This window comes from Spea bombifrons, chromosome 3 (assembly GCF_027358695.1).
Source record: "Spea bombifrons isolate aSpeBom1 chromosome 3, aSpeBom1.2.pri, whole genome shotgun sequence".
Taxonomy (NCBI): Eukaryota; Metazoa; Chordata; class Amphibia; order Anura; family Pelobatidae; genus Spea; species Spea bombifrons.
This window is the reverse complement of record NC_071089.1, coordinates 75858678-75874833: the sequence shown is the minus strand read 5'-3', so window position 1 is coordinate 75874833 and position 16156 is coordinate 75858678. Positions and strand designations below refer to the sequence as shown.

Here is a 16156-nt window from a genome sequence, read left to right as displayed (position 1 = left end):
GGGGCAATTGCCCCAGGCGGCACTTTAGAAGGGGCGGCACTTTGCCGCCCCAAGCACTTTTTTTTGAAGCGGAGGAGAGAGAGGGGCACCGAGTGGTTTTCGCTTACCCGCTCGGCGCCCCTCTCTCTCTCTCCTCTGCGGCGAGTCTCCCTGTTCGGTCCCGGTGCCGGCTTGTAATGCAGAGCGCCGGAAGTGACGTCAATTTCCGGCGCTCAGCATTACAAGCCGGCACCGTGGCAGAGCAGGGAGACTCGCCGCAGGACTGTTTAAAGGTAAGTACCGGGGGGGGGGTCGTAGATTATGGCGTCGGCGAAGTTTAAAATGACGCCCCCCCCCGGCGTCGGCGGGGGGGGGGGCGGCGTTTTAAACTTCGCCCCAGGCGGCGTTAAGTCTTCGGCCGGCCCTGCATTAACCTTTATATTTTCAAATGAAAGTTGATTTCGCAATTGCTCAGCTAAAGCTTTATTGATATCAACATCTGATGTGTGAACACTTCATTGTCTTACTGTTAGTTCTGTGGTTACTGGAGATCCATTACATAGTTGCATTGTAGAATACATTATACATGCATAATACAAACCGAAATATAAAAAAGGGGGATGAAAAAGCGCTAGGCAGGACTTTCTGAAGTTAATTCATGAAAAAAAAAGTTCATAAAGTAGAGCAGCAGCCCACTTGCCAAGGTTTCTTGGCAAGTGGGCTTGAAGGGGGTAGTGGTTGTGCTTCAACAATAAAAAATAGAAAAAAGAAAAGTAGCACAATGGTGTAGTATGCTTATATTCCAGGTATATATAAAAATATGATATAAATGTGGTGCTCACAATTTTTTGGAGCTATCCTAGCTCCATAATGCACGTATGGGCGATACAATCCTCGCCTAAGGATGAAATAGCAGCAATGGTGTGGTACTCAGGTGTTGGTTAAAATAGAGCAATTTATAGGTTGCTCTTTCCTACAGGTGTAGGTAGTATAATTACCAACGAAGAAATTGGAGCAGCAAGTGTCCTTCTTGATAAAAAAGAAAATGATCACAGGAGCAATGTAAAATGGTTATTTATTTATACTTTACAGAATAAAAAGTATAAAATAATATAAAATAGCACACTACTCTTTTCACCTTTACAAAGGCTTTTTCAAAGTGTTAAGGCCTTAATTGAATATCAGCCCCATATTTAATGGAGCCATTATCCTGCATATGTGTGGGGTCCCAAACCCAAATCTTTTTTTTGTTCAGAATAGGGACAAACCCTGCATTTGTAAAGTATAGTTGAAGAACATAAATAAGATTCATATGAAAACATAGTTGTTAATACCTCTGTGGCCCATGACATCATGCAATGGTTTGGGACCATCTGGGAAAGCGCCTGCATTGTCCAAATAATACTAAATAAAATAAGTATGAAATTAACCATATTAAATTTACTTCAACTACTGAAAAAACACTTTCACAATAGATGATAAACAGATTAATAAACATGCAGCTCTCCTAAAAAAAATTGCAAAATTTGCAAAATTATTTATTAAACAATCTGCAATCTGATATCAAGGCGTTTCAGCAACATTGGAATTTCACCCCAAGGCGCACTGTGACCAATCCAGAAAGTGGTCACAAGCACCATAGCAAGAGATTTTGCCTCTCGCAACATGGTGGCACCCGTTAAAAATTAACAAGTTCCCAAGAGGGTCTCTCATGACATTCCTAAGAACTCTGCATTCAACTATGCAAGTCCAACTTACTAATCACAATGTCATTAGTAAAATGTAAAAAAAAACTGAAAAATAGTTAAAAAATGAATAGAAATGTGGTAACATATAAAGATTATCTAGTGATGTCACCATCAGGGGACCCATCCAGCTCCAACAAAAAGTTTATTTTTACCAGCGAGTCCTAAAATTAGCGCTATAGCATCACAAAAACCCTGGCAAAAAATGCACCCTTTTAGCCCACAAACAATCCGACCAACCCATGTATGGGTAGTATTTGACAGTGACATATACCAGGAGTGGTAAATTCATACCTGAAGTACAATGTGTGTGAAAAAAACATAAAAATACTGCCATGATATTTGATTTGGTGGTAAAATAAGGGTTAAAATAGCAGCTTTGGAAATACGCTGGGGTGTCTAGTTTTCAAAAAGATATGGTTTTATGGAGTAAATTGAATTGGCTGGGTTCAAAGACATCCCAAATAGGACATGGGGGCAGAGTTTTCAACATGTCAATATTAGAAGTTGAAAAATTGAATTGGCATTTGTCCCAAATGTGGTCATTTACCCCCAAATCAATGCGACAGACCGATGCTGGAGTGGTATCACTGTTCTCAGGAAATGTTGATGAACACATGTTGGTGTGTTGTTTGACAACGACATATACAATGAGTGGTAAATACATACCTGAAGTACAGATGTGTGTGAAAAAAAACACAACAAAAATGCTACACAAACATTGACAAAGGCTGGTAGTAGAATTAGTGCCCGGAAGGAGTTAAAATACCAGCATTTGAAATAGCCTGAGGTACCTACTTTTCAAAAATACATGATGTGATGGGCAAATTAAATTGGCCGGCTTCAAAGATATCCCAAATAGGACATGTGCACAGGCTGATCAGATGTCAAAATTCCCAAACATTGCACACCTTCCTAATTTGGACCTTTAGCCCACAAACCTTACAAATCAATATCACCGAACGAGATGTTTCTCAACACATATTAGTGTGTTTGACAGTGACATATACCAAAAGCTATAAACTTATACCCGGAGTATATTGTGTGTGTGTAAGGGGAAACGCACATTTCGTCCTCAAAGTTGATGTGTGAGTAGCAGAAAAAAATGGGCAAGCGTAAGGATCTGGGCAACTTTGATAATGGCCAAATTAGGATGGCTAGACAACTGGGTCTGAGCATCTCCAAAACTGCAGCTCTTGTGGCCTGTTCCCAGTCTGCAGTGGTCAGTACCTATCAAAAGTGGTCCAAGGTAGCAAAAGCGCTGAACTGGCATCAGGGTCATGGGCAGCCAAGACTTATTGATGCATGTGAGAGGAGAAGCCTGGTCTGTGTGGTCAAATTACTGAAAATGTAACGCTGGTTCTGATAGCAAGGAGTTAGAACACACAGTGCATCACAGTTTGTTGTGTATGGGGCTGCGTAGCTGCAAAGCAATCAGAGTGCCCATGCCGGCCCACTGCTGAAAGTGCCTTCAATGGTCAGGTGATCATTAGGACTAGACCAAAGAGCAATGGAAGAAGGTGGCCTGCTTTTACATCACATGGATGGCCTGGTGTGTGTGGGTTGTTTACCTGGCACCAGGATTCATCCATGCAGGCCCTACCTCGCAACTTGCTGGACTAGAAGGATGTGCTGCTAACATCTGGGTGCCAGATATCACAGCACACCTTCAGAGGTCTAGTAGAGTCCATGCCTTGATGGGTCTGGGCTGTTTTGATGGCAAAAGTGGGACCTACACAATATTAGGCAGGTGGTCATAATGTTATGGCTGGTGTACATTGGGATGTCTAGTTTTCCAGCATATACAGTTTTATGGAGGTAAGTTCAATAGGCCGGCTTCAAAGATATGCCAAATAGGACATAGGGGGCACATAGGGGGCACATGTAAAAATTCCAAGTTGAAAAACAAATTGCGCAGGCACCATTGCTGGATGAGAAGGTCTGGCTCGCAATCTGCGTTCCAGTTCATCTCAAATGTGTTTAATGGGGTTGAGGTCAGGGCTCTGTGCGGGCCAGTCATGATTGAACAGAAAAGGGTCTTCCCCGCAAAGTAGGAAGCATAACATTGTTCAAAATTTCTTTGTATGCTGAAGAGGCCTTCACGTCCAACATCTGTGCCTGACCTCACAAATGTTTTACTGGATGAATGGGCAAAGATTCCCACAGACGGCTGTGAAAAGCCGTCTCAGAAGAGTGGAAGCGGTTAAAGCCTCAGGAGGGAGTCATTTTCTATTCCAAATAAACCCCCAAACTTTATAATTAAAAATCTGTTCCCTATTACTAATTTTCTAATCATTCCATCCTTCGTTTTCAGTCATGTGCGACATTTAAAACACTATGTTCTGGTGTGCTATTGGGTTTATTTATTCTTTTCCCACTTTCAGTAAAAAAAAAGCTGTATGTATTATAATATATAATCACATTAAGTTTATAAAGAGCTGAACCTATTATGTAAGAGCTAAATAGAGAGTTTCAATAATATTCCACAAACATTAAACAAGGAGGTTTGGGAGTTGAGCATAAAAGCAGCAGCAAAGGAGAGGCCCTAAGAAAAGACAGCTTGGAGCTTGGTGTTACACAGATCATCCATCCATACATCTATTTCTGTTGCAGCATTCCTTAATAGCATACTCCAAATAATCAGATATATAAGGTGCAAAAGGTAATACATTAAATTAATATGAAACTGCAACATTCTGCCATTAATGAATAAATGTAGCCTTTTCAGATTACCTGAGTTGCTCTTCTGAGGAAATTAATATAGACAATGAAAAGGCCACGGAAAGAGCAACCTTGTTGTAATGACAGAATGAATCACCCACAGCCAAAAGCAAGTTTCTATTTTTTATAGACTTGCACTCTTGCCAGTATGATTAAAATGTGATTGATTAGTCTGCCCTGTGGTGTTCGATCATTTAATGGTTGTTTTGTAGTTTTTTTTCCTATGCTCTAAACAAATTTATCACGGCTTTTCATAGTATATCTTGTATCTATACATGTGTGAGGGGAAGAGGAAGGGCAATATGAAAACATTGACACGTAAAGAAGTACTTAATGGCAGTTTGAACACTGATGCTGAAATTGTACAGATGCAGAAAAGCACACAGTGGCTGTATATTTAAATAAACCTGTGCTAATGAGGAATATGAACTTTGATTTTCCTGCTTAGATTATATTACATTATGGTGGTCATAAGTGAGAAGTCTATCATAGATGCAGGTTAGGGAACACTTCCCCATATCATTATATGGGAAAAATATTTTATGGCCCTGCTCATATATACCATAAGCCAGGACTAGATACAAATAGGTAATTTCCTCCATTATACCAGCCCTAAGACTGGACAATGAACCTGCCTAGACAAACATGATTACATACATTTGGATATTTTCACTAAAAAGTTGAGCGGACAGTCGTGGAAAACTTAACTCACCAGACTTAACTGAGGCTGCATGCTATTGCTTGCTATCACACACACACACAACAATTTGTACATTTACTGAATGCATAAATTGCCTGTGAGTAAAAGCAAGTGCATGTAACTTTACATTTTGAAATATAGAGGTAAGAGCATTAAAGTGAAATGAAAACATTAAAATGAATAAAAAGCTTTCCCAATGCGCCTAAATTCACACAAGAACAGTGGAATATAACTAACCTTTTGGAAAGGCATAGAACCCAGCTTTTACTCCACCATTCCCTCCATCCATTGTTCTTTAGGACTGAGGAGATCAACTGTATACAAAAAAAATCAAATAAAGTTACATCCCCATACGTCAATTTCCTAGGGATTCCACCTTAAAAAATTAAGCTATTTCAAAAATACTTTTTGGGGCCAGTGTTGTTAACCAATCCCCTTGAGTAATATTTAGTCAATGAAAAGGAAGTATCTTACAAATAAGATTAAAAAAAACTTATAATCAAGCAAATGCAGTACTACCTTTACAGTGTGTTTTAAGGGTGAATGATTTTCTTCTTGTGTTGTCAGAATAAAATAGAAATTTAGAAATGTGGAAAATGACTTAGCAGAAATGATATAAAGGGACAATAATTATATTCATAATACAAGTAACCATTTGAATACCGTAACCATTTGAAAAAAATTGTTTTGTGTCTTTGAAATGCATAATCAGCATTATTATTATAAAAAAAAGTATGGGAAGGGCATTGAGTATCATGGAGTCATGGCATAAAAGGTAATTTTGCATTAATAAAGTGGGTAACTAACACAGAAAATATTTCCTTGGTATCAGAGAGTTGTAAACACTTTGTAATCGGCTTATGTGGTTTAAATGATTTGACCTGCCCAGGAAGGACCTGATTTAATATATGATTCACACTTAAATAAAGAAAAATATCCAAAGGGGTAACAAGATTTCCTTTGTAGGTCATGAAACACCAGCAACCATGTTCCTTGGTACATAGTAAACTTTAGATATACCCTTATCTGGCTATGTTGACAGGTGTAGTTGTTCTGTAAAACATTGTTATGCTGACATACTGTAGCTAACAACCATCTTGCCCACACAAATGCGACTAAATTGGCAATTCTGTAGTCCCATTCTTATAATAAATATTTAGTTGTGTCTAGTATATCTAGTACTTTTGGTCTCTCAGATTTACGTAGCCACAAAAGTTGGTGTAAAGCTATTTATCTTAATGTGTTTCAGTCACATTTCCCTATGCTGTCATATAAAATTAAGAAAAGTTATTCAAAAGATTTTGAGCAAGCTTTGTGGAAGAGGAACATCCAAAATAGATATTTTTTAAGGCTGCCCAGCCAGGGGACCTCAAGCTTATTCTATTTCATTAGATCAGCTTGAAAGACACCAAACTTGGATCATTAATTAGCTTACGTAGAAGTACATACCATACATAGAAATATCTCTGTTCAAATCATTGGAAATACCAATTAGGGGACTTCTGTTTTAAGTATATTATTTTTTTTAAATATAACACTTTACCATATTTCTTAAGTGTTTTAAGAAGTGGTGGAATAGAATTCATAGGATCAGTGGCAACAAGCACAAAATCATCAATTAATACCAATTAATACCAATTTGTATTGCACCACCTGCATGCCCCAAATATCAGGAGTTCCCTTAACCTAATAATCACAGGCTAAAACAAAGATTACTGGTGATAAAGGACAACCCTGTCTAGTACCATTTGTTATGTGAAAACAAGTAGATGCAATATGTGTTTGTTTTGCAGCTAATCATGTATATCGAATGACATAGTTCCAAGAAATAATATAATACATGTAATGTGTCCAAATATAAATGAAGATGAAAGTGAAATACATGGGTAAGAACTAATCTCCATAGAAAAAATGCTTAATTCTTACCTACTTTTACCACATTTTAGAGTTATGGCCATAAAAACATTGTAAATAATATATTTGGTGTTCTTAAGTCACGCTCCTTCTTATTGATTTGGAAAGCATATTCGAGAGGGTTTCCAAGGTGAGTGATGCAATTGGCTTCACTGTACATTATGATGGTCCAACCATTGCAACTTGATTTATGAAAGGACTGAGCTGGCCCCACATAATGCACAGTCCAATGAGAGGCTTTTCGATGTCTATGTTCCATTTACAATACATCAGTAGTGGGTTTCATTTTCAAAAATACAAAATCTAGGGAACGAAGCACATGCTTGTTTAAAAAAAAACCATTACAGCAATGCAAGTTTCTTTGGATGTTCATCCACATATTACTAGGGGCCCTAGATGCTTATACAGTATCATCTTATGTTTTATATGTTCTTAATCAGAAATACAGTGATAGCAGCTTTTTGTTCAATGTTTCAGTGAGTTTAACTTTTAAAATGACATGTATGAGGAGAGTTCATACATCAGAACATGGGTATGTGAAAGTAAAGAGCAGGGCATTCACAAGCTGCAGTACACTTGACTTATACATATGTTCAGCTCTAAATATAATTACACAAAAAACAGAAGCTGCATTTCTATTTTGGATTTCAATTCCATTTGGCATTCCATATTTCAAGACTTTGACAGCTACATAATCAGCTGAAAACACTTATCGCAGAAGAAATGAACAGAAATGATGCTTGTAACTTTAATGTGAAAAACTGTTTTTGCTTTATTTCTAGGATTATTATTCCTAAATCCACAAGCCATGGAATTGTTACTGTCAAGGCAAATGTGTAATAGAAGAAAGCAATCAAGTGTTTAATTTATTTCCTTTTCTTTGCGTAACTACCAGGATTGCTAAGCACAATATATGCATTACATATCACTAAATAATAGCATACGTAAAGAAAACACTACTGACAAAGATCTAGGAAAACCATAACCTAGCTATAAATCCCACACATTAGTCTCCCTTTTCAGTAAATTACATTTTCTTATGTTCTCTTAAAGGGACACTCCATACATCATATGTGCTTTAAGTCATATGACAGCTGATTTTAGGGTAGGAAGGGTAGGAAAAACCCTTCTCTCTTGAAGGAGCTAATTCTATTGGAGCACCCTCTTAATATTTATTCTGAAAACTACATTCCCAGACTCATAATGAAATGTATAAGTCTGTCATTTACTGAGCATGCATAGTAAGTATTCCCACCTGGGTAGGCAAATATAGTATTAAACAAATGAAAAAAAATAAAATACTTAAAAATACTACAGCGCATAGGCATGCCCCTGTTTGTGACATATATGAATATACACTCACTGGCCCCTTTATTAGTTACACCCATTCAATTGCTTGTTAACACAAATAGCTAATCAGCCAATCAATGCATTTAGGCATGTAGACGTGGTCAAGACAACTTGCTAAAGTTCAAACCAAGCATCAGAATGGGGAAGAAAGGGGATTTAAGTGACTGTGAACATGGCATGGTTGTTGGTGCCAGACGGGCTGGTTTGAGTATTTCAGAAACTGCTTTCTGATTTTTAGATTTTCATGCACAACCATCTTTAGGGTTTACGGTGAATAGTCCGAAAAAGAGAAAATATCCAGTAAGCGGCAGTTGCATGGACAAAAATGCCTTGTTGATGTCAGAGGAGAATGGGCAGACTGGTTCGAGATGACAGAAAGGCAACAGTAACTCAAATAACCACTCGTTACAACTAAGGTATGCAGAATACCATCTCTGAACGCACAACACGTTGAACCATGAAGCAGATGGGCTACAGCAGCAGAAGATCACGGCGGGTGTCAGCTAAGAACAGGAAACTGGGGCTACAATTTGCACAGGCTCACCAAAACTGCTAGACCTGGCAGTAGAGCACAGTGCCAGTTAGCGGCTGCAAAGTCAAATAAGATATTTGCATGTATTAAGAGGAGTATTGACTCAAGGGAGGAAGATATTATTCTGCCTCTTTACAGGTCCATGGGAAGACCCCCACCTTGAATATGTAGTTCAATTCTGGGCACCTTTTCTTAAAAAAGACATAATGGAACTAGGGAAAGTTCAGAGGAGAGCCACAAAACTAATAAGGGGACTGGAAAGTTTTAATTATAAAGAAAGGTTAGAAAATGTAACTTTGTACACATTAGAGAAACAACATCTTAGAGGAATATAATAATGTTGTCATATAAATTATTTGACATAATCAGTCTATATTTTTAATAGTGGGTTTATTGGAACAGTGAGAGAGAGAATAACAACAAAACAAAACAGAATAATGCATTTCAAATAAGTTATAAATTGATTTGCATTTTACTCAGTGAAATAAGTATTTGACCCCTTTGCAAAACATGACTTAGTACTTGGTGCCAAAACCCTTGTTGGCAATCAAGGGTTTTGACGTTTCTTGAAATTGGCCACCAGGTTTGCACACATGGGATTTTGTCTCACTCCTCTTTGCAGATCCTCTCTAAGTCATTAAGATTTAAAGGCTGACGTTTGGCAACTCGAACCTTCAGCTCCCTTCACAGATTTTCTGTGGGATTAAGGTCTGGAGACTGGCTAGGCCACTCCAGGACTTTAGTGTGCTTCTTCTTGAGCCACTCCTTGGCCGTGTATTTTGGGTCATTGTCATGCTGGAATGCCCATCCACGACCTACAATCTTGTCCTTGACGTCCTTGGACAACTCTTTGTTTTGTTGTTATTCTGTCTCACTGTTCAGTCATGTCTTTGTCAGTGCGCAAACATACAAAATCAGCAGGGGATCAAATCATTTTTTCCTTCACTGTGTAAATATGTACAGGGCCCATACAAAAGGCTTGCTAAAGACCTGATCATTAATTAAGAACATTACAAAGGACAAGAGGTCATCCGCTAACACTTGAAGAAAGGAGATTTTGTCTATGTCAGCGGGGGAGATTTTCTACAGTAAAGACAAAGTATGGAATTCACTGCCTGAAGAGGCTAGCAAATACATTAGATGCCTTTAAAATGGGCCTGGATACTTTTTTTATGAAGCAGAACATAGAGGGATATGTATGATAGTATAGGAATTAATATTTATTTAGTGCTTGTTGATCCAAGGAAACAAGGAATAAGAAAAGGGTTGAGATTGATGGACCCAAGTCTTTTTTCATCCTAACCTACTACTACAAAAATTGGACAATGGAAGACTGGAAGAACATTGCCTGGTCTTGAGTCTCGAATCCAGCTGCAACATTCAGATGGCAGGGTCAGATTATGGCGTAAACAACATGAAAGCATGGATCTATCCTGCCTTGTATCAACGGTGTAATGGGTATGGGGGATATTTTCTTGGCATACTTTGGGCTCCTAAGTACCAGTTGAGCATTGTTTAAACACAGCCTACCTGAGTATTGTTGCTGACCATGTCCATCCTTTTATGACCACGGTGTACCCATCTTCTGATGGCTGTCAGAGAACCAAGAAAACTAGACGGAAACAGGATATGCTGAAAACCTTTTATTAAATAATAAAAAATAGCAAAAATAAATGTAAGCACAATCTGGGGTCAAAGCCAAAACAGGTAGTCAGACGTGCCGGGTCAGGAACACAGAAGGAAGCGGAGTCAGGAACAGAAGCCAAGATCAGAAACCTGGAGAATCAGCAAGCCAGGCCAGGGTCATACACATGAATCAACAGCAGGAATGCACAAAGAGGTCTGAGACTTACACACTTACACCAATAAACATGCACAAATACTCATTAATACACATTAACACACACACATACACATCCATGCTCACACACACTTAAATATTTATGCTTACACTATTACACGATACACATACATGCTCACACACAAACATTTACTTTCCCATTCAACCAGAGGTTTTTATCAAGAGTGATCTAACTGGAAATTACCTAAACACGCTATATATTTAGGTAAAATGAGGTGTAAAGTAGATATTACTCACCTGTGCACGATGTACACCATTTGTACTTCTTGGGAAGTAATGTCAAGTTGCAATGTGTTCCATAATGCGTTTCAAACCGCACATGCACACACATTGTATATAAAGGCATATAAGCAGTCTCTTATTATATGTAAAATGAGGCATTGAAACAAACAAATGAAGGAGATTGTGGAACGATGATATATAATGTTTGGCATTCATAAATACCCAGATATTAATATTAGATAATACATAATAGAACAGAATGGAAATAATTATGGAATATTCTGTAACATTCAACATATATTAAAATATACACATAATAAGATGTAAATATTAGATTTTGGCACCAGCAAAGTCCTTGTGTTCACCTTCGTGTTCATCTTGGGGAGGGGGAATTTTTTTCATATTTTATGAATATTCGCCCATTCCCGTGTTTGTTTCTGGCGAATATTCATACATGTTCTTCGTGCATGAACTTGGAAATGTAGCTGCTGTGGCCTCTCCCCAAGTGGCCACATCATAAGTGGATAGTTAAGAGTTACACTGGAGGTAAACCGGAGGGAAACTACAAACGACATACCGAGTAACATTGCAGAAAGCAGGTAACCCAGATAAGCACTTGCTTGCTTCACCTCCATCCTTACTATGAACCCATACATGTTACTATGTCCTTTTCCCACAAATCTTACAATTACTGCAGCCACTGCACTCATTGACAATCCCTCTACAGTCCACATATCTCCATCCTGTTTATCACCCCACCTTAGCTCATATGCCATTCTGTTTTCTTCATACCCCAACACCACTAACCATGCTCAAGTGAAGGCATCCAATGCCCACAAACCACAATTCCATTTGTTATCTGTCTGTATCCTACTCCTTCTGTGCTCAGGTGACATTGAACGTAACCCTGGCCCCACTATCCCCACCTTCCTCCGTCCCCGCACCTTCTGAACTAACACAAACCACCGCAATCCCTCCAATCTTAAATCAGTCCACTGTAACCCAGGCACCCCTTTCTCCTGTGGCCGCTGGAATGCTCGCTCTGCGTGCAACAAACTAACAAAGTGGTGAAGGACAGTCTGAGAAAGGTATATATGGAGAGAAACAGTGACCAATATACTTCCCTTCTTTCTTGTCACTGGTTCCGGATACCCAGCTGCAGCCCGTACAAAACACTCTCCAAGTGTTTTTTAAACAGAAAAAAAGGACACTAGGGGGCGCTCGTGTATACCGGTTAGGAAAATCGAAAAAATAAAACAGAAAAAACAAATGATTGCGTGGTATTGTACACAAAGGTGGCGCTGTACGACTAAGTAATGCACTCACACTTTGTGTAAACTTTCAGGCGTCATAAAACATCCAGTCCTCCAGGTAGGTATATAATGGGAATATGCAAGGAAACAGAAGACACGTGGAAAACACAATGGTGTAGTATCTAACAATAGTGTGACCCGCAAATATAGAGAGACACTTACACTTACTACAAGGGTATAACACCCATCAGGTATGTATTCCTTGTATTCCTCCTCCGTGCTGTTGGACACCTTTCCGTATTCCCCGGATGTGGACTCCTGATGAAGTCTATTTGACGAAACGCGTTGAGGATTTAAGGATTTTACAGAGCTCTTTTATTTGGATTTTTTACTTATGGTTTTTTAAACATCCCTGAGTGGATATTTGTTATACCTTTTTATTATTTTGGCTTATAGCCTATAAATAAATATATTTGATTGGAATATAGTGTGGACTTACCTCTATTCCATCACAAAGCACCAGTTCACATCCGGGGAATACGGAAAGGTGTCCAACAGCACGGAGGAGGAATACAAGGAATACATACCTGATGGGTGTTATACCCTTGTAGTAAGTGTAAGTGTCTCTATATTTGCGGGTCACACTATTGTTAGATACTACACCATTGTGTTTTCCACGTGTCTTCTGTTTCCTTGCATATTCCCATTATATACCTACCTGGAGGACTGGATGTTTTATGACGCCTGAAAGTTTACACAAAGTGTGAGTGCATTACTTAGTCGTACAGCGCCACCTTTGTGTACAATACCACGCAATCATTTGTTTTTTCTGTTTTATTTTTTCGATTTTCCTAACCGGTATACACAAGCGCCCCCTAGTGTCCTTTTTTCTGCAACAAACTAACTGCTGTCTATGACCTTTTCATCTCTAACCTCCTTAGTCTCCTTGCGCTCACCGAAACATGGTTGACATCCTCAGACACTACCTCTCCTGCTGCTCTCTTTTACGGTGGTGCAACTCCCTACTAACCGGTCTCCCCCTCTCCTCCCTTTCACGGCTTCAATCCATCCTCAACACTGCAGCCAGATTAATTTTTCTCTGCCGCCGTTCCTCCTCCGCTGCCCCACTATGCCAATCACTTCATTGGCTCCCGATACCCTCCAGAATCAGATTTAAACTTCTGACCCTGATCTATAGAGCCCTCAACAACTCTGCACCACCTTACATCTCTACCCTCCTATCCAAATATACCCCTACCCACCCCCTTCGCTCCTCTCATGACCTACAGCTATCTTCTACTGTTGTTTCCTCTTCCCACTCCCGTATTCAGGATGTCACCTGCACCGCACCCCTCCTATGGAATTCCCTTCCCTGTTCCCTCAGACTTTCTGCCTTGTACGCAACTTTCAAACCTCTCTGAAAACCCACCTGTTCAGGGAAGCGTACAACATTCCTTCCCAGTACTCCCAACCATCATCATAATCAAGCCATCTGAACAATCAACAGCCTCAACACATCATCAGAACCAGATCAACTCATCCCCATCCAAACAGTCCTCTCCTATTGTCTCACTTCCCCCTCAACCACCGACTAGATTGTAAGCTTGCAAGAGCAGGGCCCTCTTCTCCTTTGCACCAGTTTGTTGTTGTATGTGTTATTGTATGTGTTTCTAAATTGCCCTTCTGACTAACAGCACTGCAGAATCTGCCGGCGCTTTATAAATAAATATAATGTAATGTATTTGTTTTTCTCTTTGTTTTCTGTCGTTTTTTGTCCTTAAGTCTTCCATAGTATAGCAGGGGTTAATGCAGGAATCCACAAGGAGAAAAAGCTAATAGTGTGAGAAAAATAGATCCCTAGCACTCTAACCCGAAAAAACGAATAGCTTGAAACAAGTAAATCCCTAACACTCTATCCCAGCGCTCGTTTTGCTGAGATACACCGCGGCTTCATCAGGACGGGGAATCATTAAGTGGAAACCCCGGCTTTTTATATTAGTGACCAGTCCAAAATTGTTCACAAACAGCGTATCCGGCTTGGACTGGCTTGGACGAAGTCAAACCAGCCCTTTGTGAACAATTTTTGACTGGCCCTGAGACCATAAGTGGTCAGCGGAAACCCTTCATATCCCTGTGCTCTGCAATAATAGCCAGTATAAACAGACATTGCACTCCCTTTATTTGGGGCTGGTCAGAGGGAGGGCTATCATCTCCCCATCCGGCCCATAGCCCTCAATGGAGACTCTAAGGCTAAATGGTAATGAAGTCGGGACTTAAGGCTTCAGCACCAGTAGCCCCCAGCAACACAGCTGTCATGACATACAGTACATTAAGAACATTTTCATTTTATAGTTTTCTTTTCTGGTGCCATTCTGACAGCTTTATTTTCTTACTATCCTAGACGGGAGTACATTCAAATTGTAAATGTTTTAAGACTGCCAGCTAAGCATAGGTTAATAGATAAGTCATGGCCAATCATTAACTGGATTTAGTGTTTCAGTGGAATGCTGAAGCTATAGTTTATCTTGTAACTGTAGAAGGGCTGGATTTCCAGGTCTTTAAGTCACATAAAGGTTTTCGACATATTTGTCTTATGTTGGACAAACTTAATTTCCTTACCAAGGACTGTGAAATAACATTTTGAAATAACAGGTAGGATTGACTAGCTACTTATGTATAGATGCAGAATTCATATTTAAATGATGCACCATGCCAATTTATACAGAACTTTAATAATGTTGTTGCGTACTGATTTAATTTACAATCATGTTTTTGTTATATATAGCGTTGGACTGAAACAAAGATACCATGTTTCAATATACCAACTTATTTTGTTTGTTAATTTTCTGTTGTTATTTTTTACAGTTTATGTGTATCAATGCAAAACACAATTAACATAAATTAACTGCAAGAGAATAACTAATAAATAATTTTAGAAAAAAATGAAATTAGGGTCCTGGTACACCTTATTACACTAAGGAGGCCAATGATCATCCCCTTCATAGTGAGAATGGAAGGTAAAAGCCCCGGGGGTGTTAAATAACTGCAAACACTTTTTCACAATTGTGACACATTAATAAAACATAATTCATGCCCTAATCATTTCTCAATTTTACTTCTGTAACCCTTCCTTACAGAAATTGCTTGACTTTTCCTACTTCAATCCATTTTGTATGCCCGTTCAAACTTACTTTCTTCTAATGCTATGACTCTGTACATTTGCCAATATATAAATTGCAGAGCATAGGTTCCCCCTTGTAAACTGTGCCAAGCAGGGCACTTCACATTGCATTGTCCTTGACTTTAATTTTTATGTATAACCTCATTGTACAGAACTGATAAATCTGCTCCATAATTAATACTAATAGTAATAATATCTACCTCAATATGCTGAGAGACGATTTAAACTAACATACACACAGAGTGAGAACCAGGGAAGTACACAGTCATAGAGAGTACAAGGGCTAAGACGAAGCATGCTGTAGGCACACACAGAAATGTAAACATGTAAACAACAAATCCAAAGGGGAGAGGGTGCAGCCACAGTGTGCTATATGTACCCAGTGTTTCCTTACTGAGATCACAGTGTGGAAGGACTACAATGTAATGTGGAGCATTGAGTTCACTCTTGAGTTGAGGCTGGAAATACAAACTTCCTTTTCCCTTTGTTACTTAATAACCAAATTGTAAGACCAGACTGCATAGCCTAAGACCTCCTTATGAGATAAGCAAACAACCTCTGGTCTGTATACATTGTCATTTCATCTCTGAACAGAGATTGTGTAAGTGTTCCATACTTCCATAACACATTCCTGGTAATTTCATTGCTGATGTTATTTACTTAATGTGCTTAAATTAAAACTATATATTTAGATGCAA

At 39.0% G+C, this 16156-nt stretch overlaps 1 protein-coding gene across 1 annotated transcript in view; it reads left to right on the top strand.

The window, feature by feature from the left end:
- The first annotated feature begins 14797 nt into the window (after nt 1–14797).
- The window catches only part of LOC128483461 (isoaspartyl peptidase/L-asparaginase-like), a 28194-nt gene continuing 26835 nt past the window's right edge, over nt 14798–16156 (top strand). The window contains exon 1 of the mRNA XM_053459673.1: nt 14798–14929. The gene's annotated coding sequence lies outside the window, so the exon portion shown is untranslated. The remainder of the gene's footprint in view (nt 14930–16156) is intronic.